This window comes from Bos javanicus, chromosome 27, assembly GCF_032452875.1.
Source record: "Bos javanicus breed banteng chromosome 27, ARS-OSU_banteng_1.0, whole genome shotgun sequence".
Classification (NCBI taxonomy): Eukaryota; Metazoa; Chordata; class Mammalia; order Artiodactyla; family Bovidae; genus Bos; species Bos javanicus.
The window spans coordinates 37,956,864-37,975,972 of record NC_083894.1 but is presented as its reverse complement, the minus strand read 5'-3'; the positions used below and the strand labels follow the sequence as shown (position 1 = coordinate 37,975,972).

The window sequence follows — 19,109 nt, the reverse complement described above, 5'->3', positions numbered from 1 at the left end:
GGTGTCTGGAAATCTCAGGAGGGTGGTACCTGGCTGACACAGTATCGAGTAGGCCCAGGAATGCTGAACACCCTGCAGGTCCCAGGACAAGCCTCACCCGGGCCACGGAGTTTGTGTAGCCACATCTGCTACACGCAGCTTGGGGCCCATCTGGACACCAAGCTGTTCCACTCTTACAAGGATCATCTATGGTGACATGGTCCCAAGTTCCCATTCCTTTGAGACCACCCCTTAGATGGGGAAGCCATCTGTCATGATCTTCCAAAGCCTCACACAGGTAGAGTGGGTGTCCCTCGTTACTCTGATGTTCAAAACATCCCCCTTCCTAACAGGAAAATCTCTTCACAGCTGAAGCTCAGACACATACAACTGAAATTATTATGTCAACCAGATCTAATTTCTACTAGGATCTAGTTAATCCACACAGCTGTTATACCTTCTTATGAAAGATATAAACCTTAATGACAAGCCTGGGTTTGAGATTTACAGCCTTCTTCCAAAGCCTGAAGGGGACACTGCTAAAATATTTGTCAAGGAAACCATTAATCCATAGAAAATAATCAGCTTGTGGGAAGAATAACATGTGCACCAAACCAAAAAGGTTAAGTAAGAAAATCTTATCAAATTTCTTTTATTCACTGGTAAGCAGGGTATTATGTAATACTATCCAAGGGGCAGGGAGCAGGCCTCCGACTTGAGCCATATCATAAATAAAAGAATTTTCAGCTTTTGCTAATTAAGTTGACATGACATCTCTGCCCTCCTGTCAGTGTGCTGAGAAATTATAATCTTGCTCCTTACAGTTACTTAACCCCTAACTTACCTTGGAGGCACATATCTGGGTGTCTAAAGGCTACAGAAGGATTACAAAACACCCCCAGAAAACTTTTTAATACCTAACTCATTGATTCCCAAACTGTGTGCCAAGGCACCACCCTAGGGTACCAAGGGAGTACATAATTGTGCTTCAGAATATTTTAAATTTTCAAGCAAAGCACTAGATACTAGACTGTGCTGGACACTGTGCAAACAAAGAGCTCCAGGTAATCCACATTTTCAACATCATTCTGAGCTACATTCCTTTTGAAGATCACATCCTGGTGAAACTACATTTTGAGCAGTTACTGTGATAAAGAGCAACGGCTACACGAGATGAAGCGGCCCATCTGACTCCAAGGTCTGCGGCTGTGCAGCTCCCAGGGAGGCACACAACCCATTATCGGTAACTGTGGTTAAGAAGCAGATAAAACTTACTACTCTTTCAATCTACTGCGTTATTTTTTTCAAACAGCTACTAGGTTGCTACGACATGAATATAAGCTAATGGCGGTAACTGTTGCTGCTACTGCTGCTGCTAAGTCGCTTCAGTCGTGTCCGACTCTGTGCGACCCCACAGACGGCAGTCCACCAGGCTCCCCCGTCCCTGGGATTCTCCAGGCAAGAACACTGGAGTGGGTTGCCATTTCCTTCTCCAATGCATGAAAGTGAAAAGTGAAAGTGAAGTCGCTCAGTCATGTCCGACTCTTAGCGACCCCATGGACTGCAGCCTACCAGGCTCTAACTACTTAGTGGGGATAAAAAAAAAAAACAAACCTCTGAGTCATTTTCTTAGTCAAGGGGTGTTGAGACAATGAATGGGACACTAACGACACCGTGAACCTCTGACCTAAATCTCTTGGTCAACCTTCGAAACAGGGCAGAGAACAGCAAAGTTTCTCTTTCAAAGGGCAGATCTCGGAAAGAAGAGGTCCACTCCACTGTCACCTCCTCAAGCATCACAGTGACCACACCGCCTTGGCGGCCCCGTGGGAGGGCTGGCCAGGCCAGCTCGCCAGCTCCGCACACTGTCCGGCCACTGTCACTTCCGTTTCTGGGCCTCAAACCCCAAAGGTCAGAACGACTGAGCATGCGCAGTGAGCACAGCCTACAAGCTAAAGACAGATCTCCACACCGCCACCAGACTGCAATGTTTTATCATGAATTGAGGAGTGTGAGCTCTTCAGAATAAATCACCACATGAGCATCTGTAAAAAAAAACCAGTGACAGTTACTTCAGTTCCTTTCCAGGTCTCCAATCCATCCATCTCCAATCCATCCAACTGCTCGCCATAAAATTAAGATCGGATGGGAGCCTCCACATAAGCCAAGCCTCTGAACTTGTACAAAGCAGGTTTTAAAATGCTCATTTTATTACAGGTGAGAAACGAGTTGATGAATAGGTATCAAAACAAAAGGTGATAAAAGTAAGCCATTTCTTAGTAGTTACAAAGAGAAAGATAGTAACCACACAGTGGAGAAATGGACCGTCACCTGGCCAGGGTCACAGAAATCAGCATCGCCAACACGGGGCAGGTGGGGAGCCGGAAAGAACACATCCCTGTGCAGAATCCCAGCTAGGAACGCACAGCCTGAATCCAACCACGAGATCAGTCATCTAAACCCAAATGAACATCCTCTACAAGATAAAGGACAGTATTCTTCACAAACATCATTCAAAAAAAGAAAAACTATGAGAAGGTTTCAGAGGGCAGGAACAAAGAGACATAATAACTAAACGCAATGCCTGATCGCCGTACCAGAGTGGAACACCATGAAGGATGTTATAAGTCAACGTTACAGAGTCAGCGTGTAGACAGTCTGTTATCTAAGAAGATAAACTGAAATAGATGTCAAGCTGACTGACTGATGCCTGCACTGTTGTTATATTGGAAAATATGCTTATTCTTAGGAAATACACACCAAACTATTTGAGGGCAAGGGCTATGTATGGGGCTTCTCTGGTGGCTCAGTTGGTAAAGAATCCGCCTGCAATGAGAGAGACCTGGGTTTGCTCCCTGGGTTGGGAAGATCCCCTGGAGAAGGAAAAGGCTACCCACTCCAGTATTCTGGCCTGGAGAATTCCATGGACTGTGTAGTCCATGCGGTTGCAAAGAGTCAGACATGACTGAGCAACTTTCACTTCACTTCATTTATGATCTGTGAAAGAGTCAAAGTGTTAGTTGCTTAGTCACGTCCGACTCTTTGCAACCCCATGGACTGTAGCCCGCCAGGCTCCTCTGTCCATGGAATTCTCCAGGGAAGAATACTGGTGTGGGTAGCCATTCCCTTCTCCAGGGGATCCTCCTGACACAGGGATCAAACCCAGGACTTCTGCACTGCAGGCAGATTCTTTACCGGCTGAGCCACCAGGGAAGCCCATATGGTGTATAAACTTTATTAGTTCATCATGATGTATGAACAAATGGTTCAGGAAAATACGATGTCTAATAATTTTGTTTACATACACTAGAGAGAGGGAGAGAAGAGCACACAAATGAAAAACAAACGGTGCAAAATATTAACAATAGGAGGATCTGGGTAAAGGCTTTGTGTGCTTTTGGTTCCAGTCTTGTGTTTGAAACTTTTCTGTAAGCTGAAATTATTGCCAAATAAAGTATTTTCAACCAGTGAAGTGCTGAACCATGTTTGGGCACAAGAAGACAAGTGGGTAAGTAACGACACAGGATGCCGGCACCCCAGCTGAAGAAGGTGTGCGTCAGAAGCGTGTGCGTGGTGAGATGTTCACCGTAAGTGAAGTGGGACGAGACCAGCACTCGTGAGACAGGCTCTCCAGCCACCAGCCTGGTGGAGGCTCCAGGGTAAGTAAGGAACAGCAGAGAGTGAGACGGCGAGCCCGGAGCAGAGATCACGGCTCCTTCTGCGTCTGAGGTTCACCAGAAGAAGGTGAAGTTAGGGTCCCTCTGAGGCTCCTGTGGGCAGAGCTGAAACAACTGAGCTCCCCAAAGATTCTGATTTCGAGTGAAGCCGGGGGATCTGGCTGGGTCCCCAGCATCCCGGAAGACTCAGTGCAGGGGCTCAGGGACCACACCACAGGCTCCTATAGAGCCAGGACTGTGCATCCCCCCGAACCTCCAGTGTCTCACAGTGGAGGACTCCTGGCTGACACCCAAACCAATGTGTGCTTAATTAACTAACTAATTAGCCCATAAACAAGCAAATTCTTTCCATTATGGAAGCTGGGAAAGGAAAAGGGAGGAGCAGGGACCACAGTTTTATTTTCAATTTTGGAAAAATGTAAACATTTACATCCTGTTAGTTAATATTGGTAATTTCTTGCATCCCTACTATGTGCCAAGTTGTTATTGTTATTCAGTGGCTCAAGTCATGTCTGACTCTTTGTGACCCCATGGGCTGCAGCACACCAGGCTTCCTGTCCATCACCATCTCCTGAAGTTTCCCCAAACTCACGTCCATTGAGTCGGTGACGCCATCCAACCATTTCATCCTCTGTTATCCCCTTCTCCTCCTGCCTTCAAACTTTCCCAGCATCAGGGTCTTTCCCAATGAGTCAGTTCTTTGCATCAGGTGGCCAAAGTGTTGGAGTTTCAGCTTCAGCACCAGTCCTCCCAATGAACATTCGTTGGATTGATTGATTTCCTTTAGGAAATTTCCTAAAGGGTTGATTTCCTTTAGGACTGACTGCCTTCAGGATGTGCCAGGTGCTTCACAAACATTCATCTCAATCCTCACAACAACTCTAAAAGGTTTGTCTCATTTTCCAGATGAAGGGTAGAGGGGTGCAGAAACCTGTCCATCTCACAGCACCGGTAAGCGATGGAGCTGAACTTCCAACCTCAATTCCAGGGCCAGTGTGAAGCCCACTGCCTCGCCTCTAGAAAGAGGGAGGCATCCACTCCAACACCAGTCAACTGAACAACAAGTGCCAGGGTGAGGGCCATGTGTGCCGAGTTAAAGAAGAAGTTCGGGAGAAAGGAAATGCCAACATACACCTTCGGTCTGCTCCTAATGGGAGAAACGCTAGCATGCAGCCTGTAATCTACCAGACTGGTGGCCGTGTACACATGTTTCCCAAACCAAAGTAACACAACTGGAAACACAAGATGAGAAGTGCAGCAGGTAGAATAAAACAGAAGCTGCTTCTCTGGTGCCCTTCTGACTCATTATTTTCTTTCACTCATAAACTTCTTCATTCTCAGCTTCTCCCACGATTTGACTCAGGAAAAAACAAGAGCCCTTCTTAGAGGAGAAGGCATGGACCAGGAGAAGAGGTGGGAAGAAAGATGCTGGTTTGAATCCCTTGACAGCGTGAGTCCGCTGCAGCCCCCTCCTCGGCAGGAGAGCAGGCGGGCCCACTCAAACTCCTGCCAACCATTCACCCTTCGGGGCACCCGCTCAGCACCAATCCCCGGGGGTATTGAGTGGTCCCAGGGGTGCTCGGGACGCTCCAGACACCATGCCCGGGTAACAGGAACAAAAGGCAAGAAAACCAAATGCAGTAACACCACACAGAAGGTGCCATAAAAGGAGAGGGGAACCCACACGTCAGTGTAGGGGAAGGGGAGAGGCCTGGAAAGAGAGACCACCAGAGTCAAGTCGTGGAGAACCAGAAGGAACTGGCCTGGCCGAGGAGCCTGGAAGGGTGTCCTGGCAGGAGGACGCAGCAGCAAAGACCCAGCACAATCAAAAAATAAAAAATAAAGTAATTAATTAATTTTTTTTAAAAAAGGAAGAGGATGGGCAGGGTGCAGGGACTTGGCAATGGACCACATAAGCCCCCTGAGTGACGGTAACAACATCAGCGTATCTTGGGGGGTTCTGGCTGGGGGCTGGGGGAGCCCAGGGGAGCATAATGAGTGCAGGGGGCTGGGGGCACCAGACGGCAGAGTGAGCTGGGGAAAGAAACGTGAGGTCAGCACAAGGTCAGCATCTAGAGCCGAGGAGACTGCGCGGATGACACAGAACGAGAGGGTGGAGGGGATGGGACGCTGAGGAACACGGACTGGACTGGGGAGGGGGCCACCCAGTATCAGCCACAGAAAGAGGGAGAAAACCAGAGGAGGTCACCAGACAAGCCAAGGGGAGCAAGAGTTTCCAGAACAGCGGTCAGAGTGTCAGAGGCTGCACACACCTCCACAATCTGGCTTCCTAAATAAGCACTAAACTAAGAGTTAGTTAACATGCCGCATCAAATTACAGTGAGATAAGCAATAATAACACTGAAACACACAGCAAGAACTTCAGAGGAAGAAAAGTTAGGTGATTGCCTAACACAAAACAACACACGCAAGTAGCTAATCCACACCCAGGGACAGCTGCCCTGCCAATGGCAGGGCTCAAATGAGGGCAAGGCTACAGGTAATGCTACATTTCACCTTGCTGCAGAAAATCATCAAAAATGCCAATGGTATATGTCATGTGATGGTACTTAATTTCAATTCAATCTACTATTTTCCAGCCATCAAGACCTCTATCCCTTGGTATATACCCCACTGGCTTGGGACAAAGCTGTCACATGTTTTATAAACTCAGAAAACACATTTAATGACACCAGTAGCCCTGGCTGGAAGTTTTATCAGATATGAGCTCACGGTAAAGAACCTGCCTGCCAATGAAGGAGCCATAAGAGATGCTGGATCAATCCCTGGGTCGGGAAGATCCCCTGAAGGAGGGCATGGCAACCTACTTCAGTATTCTTGCCTGGAGAATCCCATGGACAGAGGAGCCTGGGGGGCTACCGTCCATGGGGTTGCAAAGAGTCAGACACAACTGAAGCGACTTAGCACACACACACATGACCTTGTGCAAATTCCAACAGATTTCTTTCCTGAGGTAGTCTAGTTCATTTCTGGTTCTTGTAACCACAAATCCTGAATGATATCCAACATTTTAATTTGCCAAGAAATAGAAATTTTAAATATTAACTATCATTATATTCTAAAAGAATAAATATTTTATATTTTAATATATAAGAAAAAAGACCAGAAGCTCAAAGTAAACATTATTCCTTTAAAGTGAGTACTAGCTCTTTGAAAAATCACTTTATTTTTCTCATTTCTCTGCAGGTGACTGATACCTTCACCAGCGACTGGATCCAATCCAAGAATTGGCACTTGGTAACCAAAGGGGTTCAAGACCAGCATATGTTTGTTTGGCCAGAAAGTTACTTCAGTTTTTAAGTAAAAATAAAAGGCTCATTTTTCATTTTCACCAAGAACATTATTGAACGTGTTTATCATTTTGTTCCACTACTTTCTGCCATTTTCCAGGCAACTTCATAATTTCATCTTCCCAAATTTTTTTATCTTTTTGAGCAAAGAACTATTACAGGTGCCTTGTACAGTCTTCCAGGAAATGGCAATTTTTTTTCATCAGGAGAATTTTGCAAAGACCAAAAAAAAAAAAACCAAAGACATCCAAAGGCACAATGTCTGGTGAATCTAGCAGAGGAAATCAGAACTTCCCAGCCAAGCGGTAAGTTTTCGCCTGGTCATCAAAGAAACACGCGGTCTTGCGGTCCTCTGGCAGAGGACTGTGCACGCTCTGTTGACCAATTCCACGCAATTTTCATCAAGTGCTGCCTTCAGCCGGTCTAACTGGGAGCAGTACCTGTCGAAATTCATCTCTTGGTTTTATAGAAGGAGCTCATAATAGAGGACTCCCTTTCAGGCCCACCGTATCCACAACGCTACCTTCTTTGGATAAAGACTGGCCTTTGGTGTGGTTGGTGGTGGTTCAATGCACTTGCCCTATGAACTCTTCTATTCTACATTATTATACAGAATCCAGTTTTCATCGTCCCTCACAGTTTGTTTTAAAAAACAGGTAATGTTTTTGTTATGTTTAAGTAGAGACTCTAATGCAAAAATACGCTCAAGACAGTGTTTCCACTTAACTTATGTGGCGCCCAAACATCAAAGCAGTGAAGATGACCAAGCTGGTGCACGTGATGCTCCAGACTGATTTCGGTATTTTGAGCATGCTGCCTCCCATGCAGCATAATGTTGACTGTTCTCAATTAATGTCTTGTTTTGATCGCTATCAACTTCAACTGATCTACCCGACCATGGAGCATCGTCCAGCAAGAAACCTCCAGCACGAAATTCTGCAAATCACTTCTGACGTGTTCCTTCAGTCACAGCACCTTCTTCATACACTGCATAAATCTTTTTTTTTTTTTGCTTCATTTTCGTTTTTACCTTTCTTGAAATAATAAAGCATAATATGTTGCGTTTTTTTCTTCCATCTTCAATACTAAAATGGCTACACAACAATTCACCAATCTTGGTTAAGTTTTTGAAAACGCATGCTGATACAATAGCTGTCACCATACAATCTAACAAAATTGTTTTGAGTGAAGTTAAAGACAACTAAACGCTACCAGAGCCATCTTACAGGGAAAAAACGAATCTTTTGGCCAACTCAATAATAAGTCTCACATTTTTGTTGAATTGAAAATATGCATGTCTTTATCACAACATTCAAGTATAAACACTATTACTCCTAATTACTACGTTTTTTAAAAAAAAAAACTTTACAAAAAAAATTTACAATATCAATTTGAATGAGTTTCCCAATAGTAGAGATGAATTTCATTTTTTCTAGAGGCCTTGACCATAGGATCACATTTGGAACGTTAAAAACCTCAGTAGCAATTGAGCTGGAAGTTTCCATTAGGTCCTAATTCCTTCTTTTGCCCACCCTCCGCCTCTGACTTTCATTCCCACTTACCCCCCAAACCTTCACACATGGCCTCACCCGATCTCTACCTTCCCTTCTCAGCCAGTGTGCCCCTAGGCTGAAGCGATTCAAGTTTCATTTTAAATTCTTCAGGAAACATACTACCTAACGGGTCAGAACCTTTCAGACAACTGCTTCCTAAGTGTCAGCTGAACCTTGTGAAACTGTGCCCTTTCAAGCACCACAGTTTTATTTACAGTTGTAGGGTCATGATTTTCAACTTGAAAGGGCCATTAGTGTAATGGAAAAAATAAAAAGGCAAGACTTAAAGTAGCGAGTGTCTCCTTAAAAGTATTATTGTTAGTTGCTCAGTCCTGTCCGACTCTTTGCGACCCCATCGACTGCAGCCTGCCAGGCTCCTCTGTCCCTGGGATTCTCCAGGCAAGAATACTGGAGTAGGTTGCCATGGCCTCCTCCAGGGGATCTTCCTGACCCAGGGACCGAACCAGGGTCTCTCTCATTGCAGGCAGATTCTTTACCGTCTGAACCACAAGGAAAGCCCAGCTGCCTCCTTATGAGCAGTCAAATTAAACCCTAGAGTCTGTCATGCCCTCTTCTTGGGACAGAAAAAGACATTCCTGCTCCTCATATTGATTTTCAATGTCATACAAGTATTTCCAGAAGAGCAGTAAGATCCTGTTACCTTTGCTGAAGAAAAACAGGTGAGGAAGTGGGTAATTTTGAACCAGATTTTAACTGAAAATATAGGCAACACTAAGAAAAGGAATAATAAGGTGTAAAAGTAAATTTCAAAGGTCTTGTCAATGGAAAGATAATTTGTTTTTCTTACACAATACTATTTTTTAATGAAAAGTGATGTAAAAACCTGAGTAGGCAAGTCCCATGGACGGAGGAGCCTGGTAGGCTGCAGTCCGTGGGGTCTCGAAGAATTGGACCTGACTGAGCAACTTCACTTTCACTTTTCACTTTCATGCATTGGAGAAGGAAATGGCAACCCACTCCAGTGTTCTTGCCTGGAGACTCCCAGGGACGGGGGAGCCTGGTGGGCTGCCGTCTGTGGGGTCGCACAGAGTCGGACACGACTGAAGCGACTTAGCAGCAGCAGCAGGATTTCCTTGGTGGTCCCGTGGTTAAGAACCCACCTGTCAATGCGGATTCCATCTCAACGGGTTCCATTTCTGGTTGGGGGAAGATAAAACATGCTACAGAACAACTAAGCCCGTGGGCCACAGCTACTGAGCTCCAGCACCCTGGAGACTGTGCTCAATGAGGGAAGCCCCTGCAATGAGAAGCCTGAGCGCCACAACAAAGACCCAACACAGCCAAAAGCACATAAGTCAATACTTTTTTTTTACCCTCTACACAAGTGAGAAATTAAGCTCAAGGGAGGAAAAGTCCCTAAATCAAAGAAATCCCTTTCATTAAAAAAATTAAGTGGCAAAAAGAAAAAAAAGAAATCCCTTTAAACTTTTTTTTTTTTACTTTTAAAGGATTATTATTCTTTTTTAAAGTCAGGTCTTTGACTTACTTTGTTACTTTTAATTATGGTAAAATACACGTAACATAAAGTTTATTTTCTTCACAATTTTCAAGTATATTCACACTGTCGTACAATCACTCTCTAGAACTTCTTCGTCTTGAAAACTTAAACAGTGTTAAACAACTCCATCCTCTGCCCCCTCAACCCCTGGCAACCACCATTCTACTCTGCATCGTCATGAGTAGGACTGTTCCAGCTCCCTCCTGAAAGTGCAATCATACAGTGTTTGCCCTTTCGTGACCGGCTGATTTCACCTTTGTATAACATCCTCAAGTTCAACATCCGTGTGGTAGCATGCGTTTGAATCGCCTTCCTTTTTAAGGCCGAGTACTATTCCACTGGGCACACAGACCACATTTCGTTTAACCATTCACCACCAGTGGACACCTGGGTTACGGCCAACCTTCCATGCCTTACTTAAAAAAGAATTTATTTAACCTAAGCAGGCGCTGGTGCTGGAGTTAGAGCACCAGTTCACATCCCTCCTATCCATGGTAGCACAGAAAACAAATGTGAAAGAGAAAGAAGACAGAGGGGGGAAAAGAAGACAGAAAAGACAGGGATACTGCCACTGCGTGAGTGTTCAGTCACCCAGACTGCACACGGTCACGCCCTCAGCAAATCAAAACACAATGCTTGGTTCTGATGAGGGTTTTCAGATACCAGAAATTCATCCAAACATTTGTTTGTGAACATGCATATGGACAAACACATGCTGGGCGTTGCAAACGCAGACACGGAGCCCCTTAGAGGATGACGACGGCCACAGGACAAACAGCCAGCAGGTGAACAACTGCAGACAGTGGAGAATGTTGGGGGCGACAGGGCCCAGCCCCAGGCCAGGCAAAGGCCGGGATGGGTTTCCAGGGCTGAGTCCAGAGCAGGAACGCAGTGAGGAGGGGCACAGAGGAAGGAAGAGGTGGGGGTTGGGGGGTGAGGGGCCGGCAGGGCAAGACACGGCCATGAGAGGCTGAAGCAAGAAACCCACTTGGTGGAAGGAGAATCTCAATGAGCAGAGCCCCGGAACAGAGCAGAAAAGACAAAAGCCAGGCCTGAGGAGGTGACAATCAGCAGACAAGAGACAGCGGCCCCGTGGCAGGCCGCAACAGGCCAGCATTCCTCTCCTGGCCTGGCCTGGAGAAGCCCCATCTGTGGAAAAGGAACTGCGGTTCAGGAGGATAAATGAAAATTGCAGCAGCAGACACTGGCACTCATGACAAGCTTACATTCTTGTCTCATTCCATTAAGTGGAAAGACTGTGGAAGGTCAAAACAGATCCCAAAGAAGGCTACTTCGTAAACCATCAATACAAACTTCTCTACTTGATTCTCTAGTTTTGCAAATATGTGCAACCTGCCAAGTTACTCCATTATAGTTTTATATTCGTATTTACTTTTAACACCCCTTCGTTCCAAAAGGAAATGGCATAGGCTACAACTTCACGTTATCTGATAGACACGTGTCATGCATGGGCTTGCAGAGCTGCAAAGAACTACAGGGTGATCTGGCCACAAAGAGAGCTTGGACCCCGCAGACAGCAGCCGAGGAACTAACTGGATCCCAGAGTAAGACCCGCTGGGTCAGCGTCCTGCTCAGGGGCCCAGGCGGCCGTCGTGGGACCGTGACAAGGAGACAGTGCCAGGTGCCCACTCTGGGCAGGAAGGGAAGCAGAGGGATGTGGTTCCCACAGGACCAGATGCCCTATATTCCCTTCCTATGTTTTCATCAACCAGGCAATGCCTCTTTCAGCATATCCAGGTGCCAGGACCTGTGTCTGAGTGCTAGAAGCCCCACAGGGGGGTTGCCACTGAAGGACCAGTAAATGTTCCCTGGAGGGTGGCAGGGAAGGGAGAGTTCCCAGTGGGAGAGAGTGTGGGGACACTGGGCTTGGGGTGGGGCACGCACTCAGCAGGCAGCAATTCATGGACAAGGCCGGGCGGCATCGAAGGCACCAGGGGGACATGGAGGAGACCAGGAGATCCCTGGGGGAGCCTTCCAGCACCTCGAGCTGGTGATCCAACCACGAACAATGATCCAACCGCCTCTCCTGGCTGGGACTCCAGGACCACCGCAGGGCAGGTACACCTGCCAACCAGCCACTCCTCCCAGTTTACACGGCTGCCCCCTGCAGGTCTGGGGAAGGTCCACTATTGAGGGACTTCCAAAGCCCTGCATCTATAAGGAACTCAGATTATAAGGAGTATGCATGCATGCTAAGTCGCTTCAGTCGTGTCCGACTCTCTGTGACCCTATGGAGTGAATATAGGCCACCAGGTTCCTCTGTCCATGGGATAATGTCCAAGATACTGTCCTCTATCCAAGAATACTGGGGTGGGTTGCCACGCCCTCCTCCAGGGGATCTTTCTAACCCATGTCTCTTTTGTCTCCTGCATGGCAGGCGGGTTGTTTCACCACTAGCGCCACCTGGGAAGCCCCCAGTCCCTGGAAAACCAAAGGCTTTCCCAAGCTCCCACTGTCCCAGAGCAGCCTGACTCCCCATCAACCCCCTGTGTCTGCAGCAGCACACAGAGAGACCAGACCCTCATCAAAACCCAGCTGGGCCTCCCTCATCACCTCATCCTGGGGTATGAACATCTTAACTGGATTATATCTCATTACTTCTCTATTTTGTACAGTTTATTCTGACTCTTTTCTACAGTCATTTCAAGGTTTTAATATCATGATGTTCTTTCTAATGACACTGTTCTCTTCTACATCATCCAAGTCATTCTCAAAAACATTAAACACTGAAATACCTCAGATTGAAGACTTCCGTTGTGACCCTCAAAGTAGCCTTAGATCACTTAGGCCTCTTAGCCACTCAAGTCTCTACTCAAAAAAGACTTTGTGAAGAATTATTGTTTGGTTATTCTTATATTATTATTATTGTTTTATTGTGGTTATCATTAATTTAGTCAAGGTTGTTTTTATTTTTCATTACTGGTAACTCAGATACAATCCCTTTAACTCCCCCCTCTCCATTGTCTGAGTATAAAGCAGTTCATTAAAGCAAAATCACATCCAGCGTTTTGGTTTTCAGCCTTTTATCTCAAACAGTACAACAAAAGTAAACATTAAAAATCAAAACAAAACCTCTGTAGCAATTTGTTGAATGAAGACCAGTGAAGGGGTTTTCCTGAAGGTATGCAGATGGTGAGCACAGCTTATCTATTTTCATTTTGACATCTATAGATTCATCTCCATAGAAAACTAAAATGAAGGTTTGCTCTGCTGAAGGTAAGAACCACATACATGACTTCCCATTTCATACTCTTCCCTTTCAACTAATGATGTCCCTGAAGTTCTTAGTTTTTTTCAAAGTTCAGTCTCGCCAGATGTAATAAAATATCTTATTCTAGAGAAATTCAAAATCACTGCTTACAGAGCAGAACTAAAATAACGTCCCTGAGATTTACATGTGTCCCCAAATCTGAAACCAACCATACAATCTGTCAGGGTACTATTCTCCAAGAGTTCTAGAAAGTATTCCCCTGAGATGCTATAAGTCGGAAAGTAAGATCATAGTTCAATTTCCTATTTTATTTAAATAATTATTTTGTAGCTTGGTGAAAATTACGATGCCCTTTTGATTATGGGTTAAATATTTGAGAAAGCTTAACATTTCGTCACAACTTCCAAAAGAAGAACAAATTATCCTATTCAGGTGAATTTTAAAAAAAGAATTATGTAGTTCTTCTAACTACATTATTGGCATTTGCCATTCTGAGAAGAGATAAATTCTGAAGAAGCTGGCAGAGTTAAATGTAAATTACAGGCTTTACAAGTGAATAAAAGAATTTTCCAAGGCAGCCAAGTAATTATACTACCTTGAAAAAGTACTCATATCTTAAAATAATAATCTGTTATTAATGGAACTATTGGAAGTAAAATGAAATTCAGCACATTTCAAACATAGCCAGAATACTGAATAAACTCAGACCATACAAAGATTCATTTCTTAAGTAATTCATGATTAACAGACACACTTACCTGGAAGCATAAGAAAAGAAGGTTAGGATGAAACTACATCATTCTTCCACTGAGTAAAAATATCTTGACTTTCCTCCTTGAAATGGAAAGGAATCTAAAAAATAAAAATAGGAGTCACTTCTGGGAATTTCCACGTCTTAAATATAGATGATATTTCAAAATTTTAAATCACTTAGGATCTAAAATACAATTTATCCAACCAAACTCCTGCCCCAAAAAGCAGGATGGTATTTTCCCTTTTCTATTTTAATGGGTAAAATGCAAAGCATTTGTTTAAAAAAAAAAAAAAGATCAAGGTTTAAAATAAATGCCGAGAGCCATGTAGATACGTGTGTAAAAGCAAAGCAGAGTCACACTCTTGGAAAAGAACCCAGAAAAAGCAAACCTCGCAGGGAGGAAGGGTGCCCGCTGGCTCCCGAAGGCGCCGGGGCCTGGGCTGTGCGTCCGCAGCGAAGCCGCGGTTCAGGTGGGGTCGGGGGACCGCGCGCCGCGCCGCCACTTTTTTCTAATGGTCGGTCGTAGGGAAGGAAGAAATGTTACAAAACAGCAAACCCCTGGGAAGTTGGAGAGCCCAGCTCCCCCGGCAGCGCGCCCCCACCGCCCCCGCAGACGCCCCCAGCACCGCCTGCGGGACCCGCCTCCTCCCCTGACGGCCCCCTCCGCCCGCTCCGTCCAGCCCTGTGCCCCCCGGCCTTTCAGGAATCCACCGAGCGCCCCTCGGTCCACGGAGATCAACGCGGACGCAAAAGAGGTACGAGCACAGCAGCGGGGGAAACACTCCGGAGAGAATTCGCCCCCGCGATTAAATAGAGGCGAATAATTCTATCTTCAACTCCTTTACGCAGAGTCGTGTTTTCCCGAGTTTGTGATTTCATCTCATCTGTCTTTATAATTCAAGTCATAGCGCGCGCGCGCACACACACACACACACACACACACACGAAAATACTCTGTGGTTCCCGTTTCACATGCAGGAATAATAATAATAATTTTTTTTTTAAAAAGGTCTAGGGTGGTTGCAGGGGGACAAAGACAAGATTGATAAGCGGCTCAGGTCCGCGGGGTCGGCCTCCCGGTGCCAGTGCTGGGGGCTGTCACGTGCAGTTTCTCCCTGCGCCCAAGTTTGAAAGTTTTCTCTGCAGCACGGACACCGAGTCAGTAAGTACGGAGTGAGGTGTGTCACCATAGAAGGGGCCATCTGGATCCGCTTTCCTGTGGGTTAACTGTTGAAAGGGTGGGCTAGCCGGGGCCAGCCCCCCCACGCCGGCCCCGCCGGTCCCCCCGCTGCGCAGCCTCTCCCGGCTTCTCTCTCCAAGCCCACTTCCGTCCCTGCCTGGCTAATTAATCTGTGTCTAAATGGAACTGCAGTTGGCAGCCCCGCAGCAATGCCAAAGTCGAATAATCACTTGGACCTGAATCCGAGTTGTTTTCCATCCTTGACAACAAATAAGGCCATTCTGGGGCCTGCGGGCCAGGAGTTGAAATGAGTTTATAATTTGGCTTCCAGTCTCCCATTCTAAATATCCTTTTCTGCCTTTTCTGCATGCAGGGGTGGGGCGGGGGAGGGCAGCTTTGGAGGCTGATCACCAGCATGGTCTTTATTGATATCCGTAATGAATATTCTGTGCCATCTAAGTAAGAGGGAAAGTCCACATCATTCAAAACCACACTTGTTTTAACAATGAAACTAAATAGGCTGTCGGCTCATGCTACCACATGATCAAATTAATAATCTAATTTGTTCTTCTCACTGCAGCAACTGGAAGAGAAACGCTGGGTTTTTTCATCCACACACAGAGGCCCCATTCATCCGTCCAGCCCCTGAGTGCCTGTCCTGGCAACGCCAGACTACAGGTTAGGAGTTACAGGACAGCCCTGCTTCTCCTCGCCTCCTAGTAAAGCACACACGAACACTCGGCTCCTCGGCTCCGGGAAGCACATTGTCTCCTTGCAGTTCCAAACATCAGGTGCCCTAAGAAGGTGGTCATCTCTCGCTGGTAATAGAAAAGGAGAGACACAGGAAGGCAGAACCACTGGCAAGACTCCCTAGAGGTCAAGATGAGAGGGGAGGTGCCACCATGGAAAATCACTGGAGGTGAGGCACAGATACACAGAGGACAGGGGTCTGTGCAGCTGGGCTTCTCCTGTTAGGAAGATGGGAAGGGTTGTCACCCACTTGTCTGCCACGTGCCTGCCTCACACTGCAAGAGCTGCTCCCAGGGTGAGCTCCTGCCATCCCCACAGCAATGCCATGGGAGTCTGCAAAAACCTCCCCATTCTACAGATGGGGAAAATGAGGCTCAAAGGTGCTAAGAAGCCTCTCGGACAGATATATGGTAAAGCCAGGATTTTTCTGACTTCAAAACCGAAGCTCTAAAAAGAAAAAGAAACGCAAGCCTCGACTTCCTCGAGGATCTAACACGGTGGTCCTCATGGGTGGTTCTCCAACAGGTGGGTGGCTGCCAGTGGTAACCTGCAGACACGCGGCCGGCATCTGAAGATCCTCCCCAGACTCCTGAAGCCCTCATTATTCACAAGAAATCACAGTGACAAACTGCTCTTGGACAAGCCTTTCAGAGTATCGAAGACAGAGACAATAAGAATGCGCTAAAAATAAAAGCTAAATCCAGGAAGCAACTGCAGGTGCAAAGCAGAGACAAGCACCTTGCTTTGTCGAATTCAGAAACTAGTTCTCAAGGACACCCCTCGGGCTGAGTTCCAGGTCTGAGGGCTCCTCTCCAGTTATCTGATGCCCTGGTGCTCTCTTCCGTTTGGCATAGAGAGAGAGGATTATGGTGGGGCTTCTGTGGCCTCTCAAGTTCTGGTTTTGGTAAAAAGTGAGCAGAAGGCACAATGTGCATGAGAGTGGCTGGGAGAGGCTCCATGGGAAAACCACATACTCAGTTTTGGAAATTTCCCAGTTGGGATTTGAAAGGTTGGGAAGCCTGCCCCCGCCCACCCCCCACAGTAACAGAGTTTGACATCCATCAATTAGCAGCACTCCATAAATAAGTCAGCTTTTAATCATGCCAAAGGAGATCGCCAAAAATTAACTATGGAAAAGAGCAGCTGAAAACAAGGACACTGAGGTCAGTACTATTTTAACAATCTGGGAAGCTGTGCTGTTCAACATACAATGAGTAAGTGAAAGTTCCCAGGACTTCCAAAGAACTTCAAAGACACGGCTGGTCCAATGGGCTGCCTATAATCATCCACGTACCTTAAGTTCCAAGGCTCCCTCACATTCATACATGTAAATCTAAATCTTTAATCCATCTAAACCACATCAGTATCAGACACACTGATTCCTGAAATATGAAAAATAAGACAAGACAAAAAAGCCTGCCTAACATAACAAACCAAAGCAGCGATAGACCAGAAACATACCAGCCAACTCAAGCTGCCCAGTGGGATTTTTTTTGTGCACATGTGGATAATAATATACATGTTTTAAAATCTTGATGGTAGTGTTTTCATTTGTATTAATCAACGGAGTCCTCTGGGTAACTGCTCTGGGAGATAGGGCAGACTTAGGGTCGGGAAGTATGCAGCCAACTTCTAAAATTACCCTTCTCAAGAATGTTTCAGAAAAGAAAGTGCCCTTGGATGCTACACGTTACAAATGGCATGTTACTATATTCTTGACAAGATTCCTTCCACATTAAATAATTTTACTGAAAACAGTACATTTTAGGAAACACTTTAAAAATCACGAGTTCTTCCTTCAAAACGCTGTCTTCTGTTATTCTGTCAAACAAACAACAGAGTCTCTGCGTCATGGTCTTGTGTGTAAAGACCGAATGAGATGAGGATGTGTTGTTGTTCAGTTGCTCAGTCGTATCTGACTCTTTGTGACCCCTTGGACTGTAGCCCACGAGGTCCCTCTGTTCATGGGATTCTCCAGGCAAGAATACTGGAGTGGGTTGCCATTTTCTCCTCCAGGGGATCTTCCCAAGCCAGGAATCGAGCTCAGGTTTCCTGCACTGGCAGGCGGATTCTTTACTGCTGAGCCACCAGGGAATGAGATGATGCCCCTTTCTCATTCCTAATCCTGCCTGTGGAGCAGCCATCCTCACTTTCTTCACTTCAATTTATCCCTCTGATGAACAGTGATAAGCACAGATCAGTTCAGTTGAGTTGCTCAGTCGTGCCCGACTCTTTGCGACCCCGTGGACTGCAGCACACCAGGCTTCCCTGTCCATCACCAACTCCTGGAGCATGCTCAAACTCATGTCCGTTGAGTTGGTGACGCCATCCAACCATCTCATCCTCTGTTATCCCCTTCTCTTCCCGCCTTCAATCTTTCCCAGCAGCAGGGTCTTTTCTAATGAGTCAGTTCTTCACATCAGGTGGCCAAAGTATTGGAACTTCAGCTTCAGCATCAGTCCTTCCAATGAATTTTCAGGACTGATTTCCTTTAGAACTGACTGGTTGGATCTCCTTGCAGTCCAAGGGACTCTCAAGAGTCTTCTCCAACACCACCGTTCAAAAGCATCAATTCTTTGGCGCTCAGCTTTCTTTATAGTCCAAATCTCACATCCATACATGACCACTGGAAAAACCATAGCCTTGACTAGACAGACCTTTGTTGGCAAAGTAATGTCTCTGCTTTTTAATATGCTGTCTAGGTTGGTCACAATTTTTCTTCCAAGGAGCAAGCATCTTTTAATTTCATGGCTGCAGTCACCATTTGCAGTGATTTTGGAGCCCCCCAAAATAAGGTCTCACTGTTTCCACTGTTTCCCCATCTATTTGCCATGAAGTGATGGGACCAGATGCCATGATCTTCGTTTTCTGAATGTTGAGTTTTAAGCCAACTTTTTCACTGTCCTCTTTCACTTTAATCAAGAGTTCTTCTTTGCTTTCTGCCATAAGGGTGGTGTCATCTGCATATCTGAGGTTACTGATATTTCTCCCAGCAATCTTGATTCCAGCTTGTGCTGGAATTTCTCATGCCCAGCATTTCTCATGATGTACTCTGCATATAAGTTAAATACTCAGGGTGACAATATACAGCCTTGACGTACTCCTTTTCCTATCTGGAACCAGTCTGTTGTTCCATGCCCAGTTCTAACGATTG

General features: G+C 45.9%; 1 protein-coding gene and 1 long non-coding RNA gene across 6 annotated transcripts in view; one reads left to right on the top strand and one right to left on the bottom strand.

Moving 5' to 3' along the window:
• CSGALNACT1 (chondroitin sulfate N-acetylgalactosaminyltransferase 1) overlaps positions 1-19,109 on the bottom strand; it is a 337,768-nt gene that overhangs the window by 159,770 nt on the left and 158,889 nt on the right. For 4 of the 5 annotated variants that reach the window (XM_061404634.1, XM_061404638.1, XM_061404636.1 and 1 more), the window contains exon 2: positions 14,030-14,123. The gene's annotated coding sequence lies outside the window, so the exon portion shown is untranslated. Of the gene's footprint in view, positions 1-14,029; positions 14,124-14,414; positions 14,535-14,736; positions 15,327-19,109 lie in introns of those variants that run through there. The other variant, XM_061404635.1, reaches the window with a different exon arrangement.
• LOC133240072 (uncharacterized) lies at positions 14,528-17,489 on the top strand. Its single transcript, XR_009734089.1, has 2 exons — positions 14,528-14,780; positions 15,786-17,489. It is a non-coding gene; the product is annotated as an uncharacterized LOC133240072 (long non-coding RNA).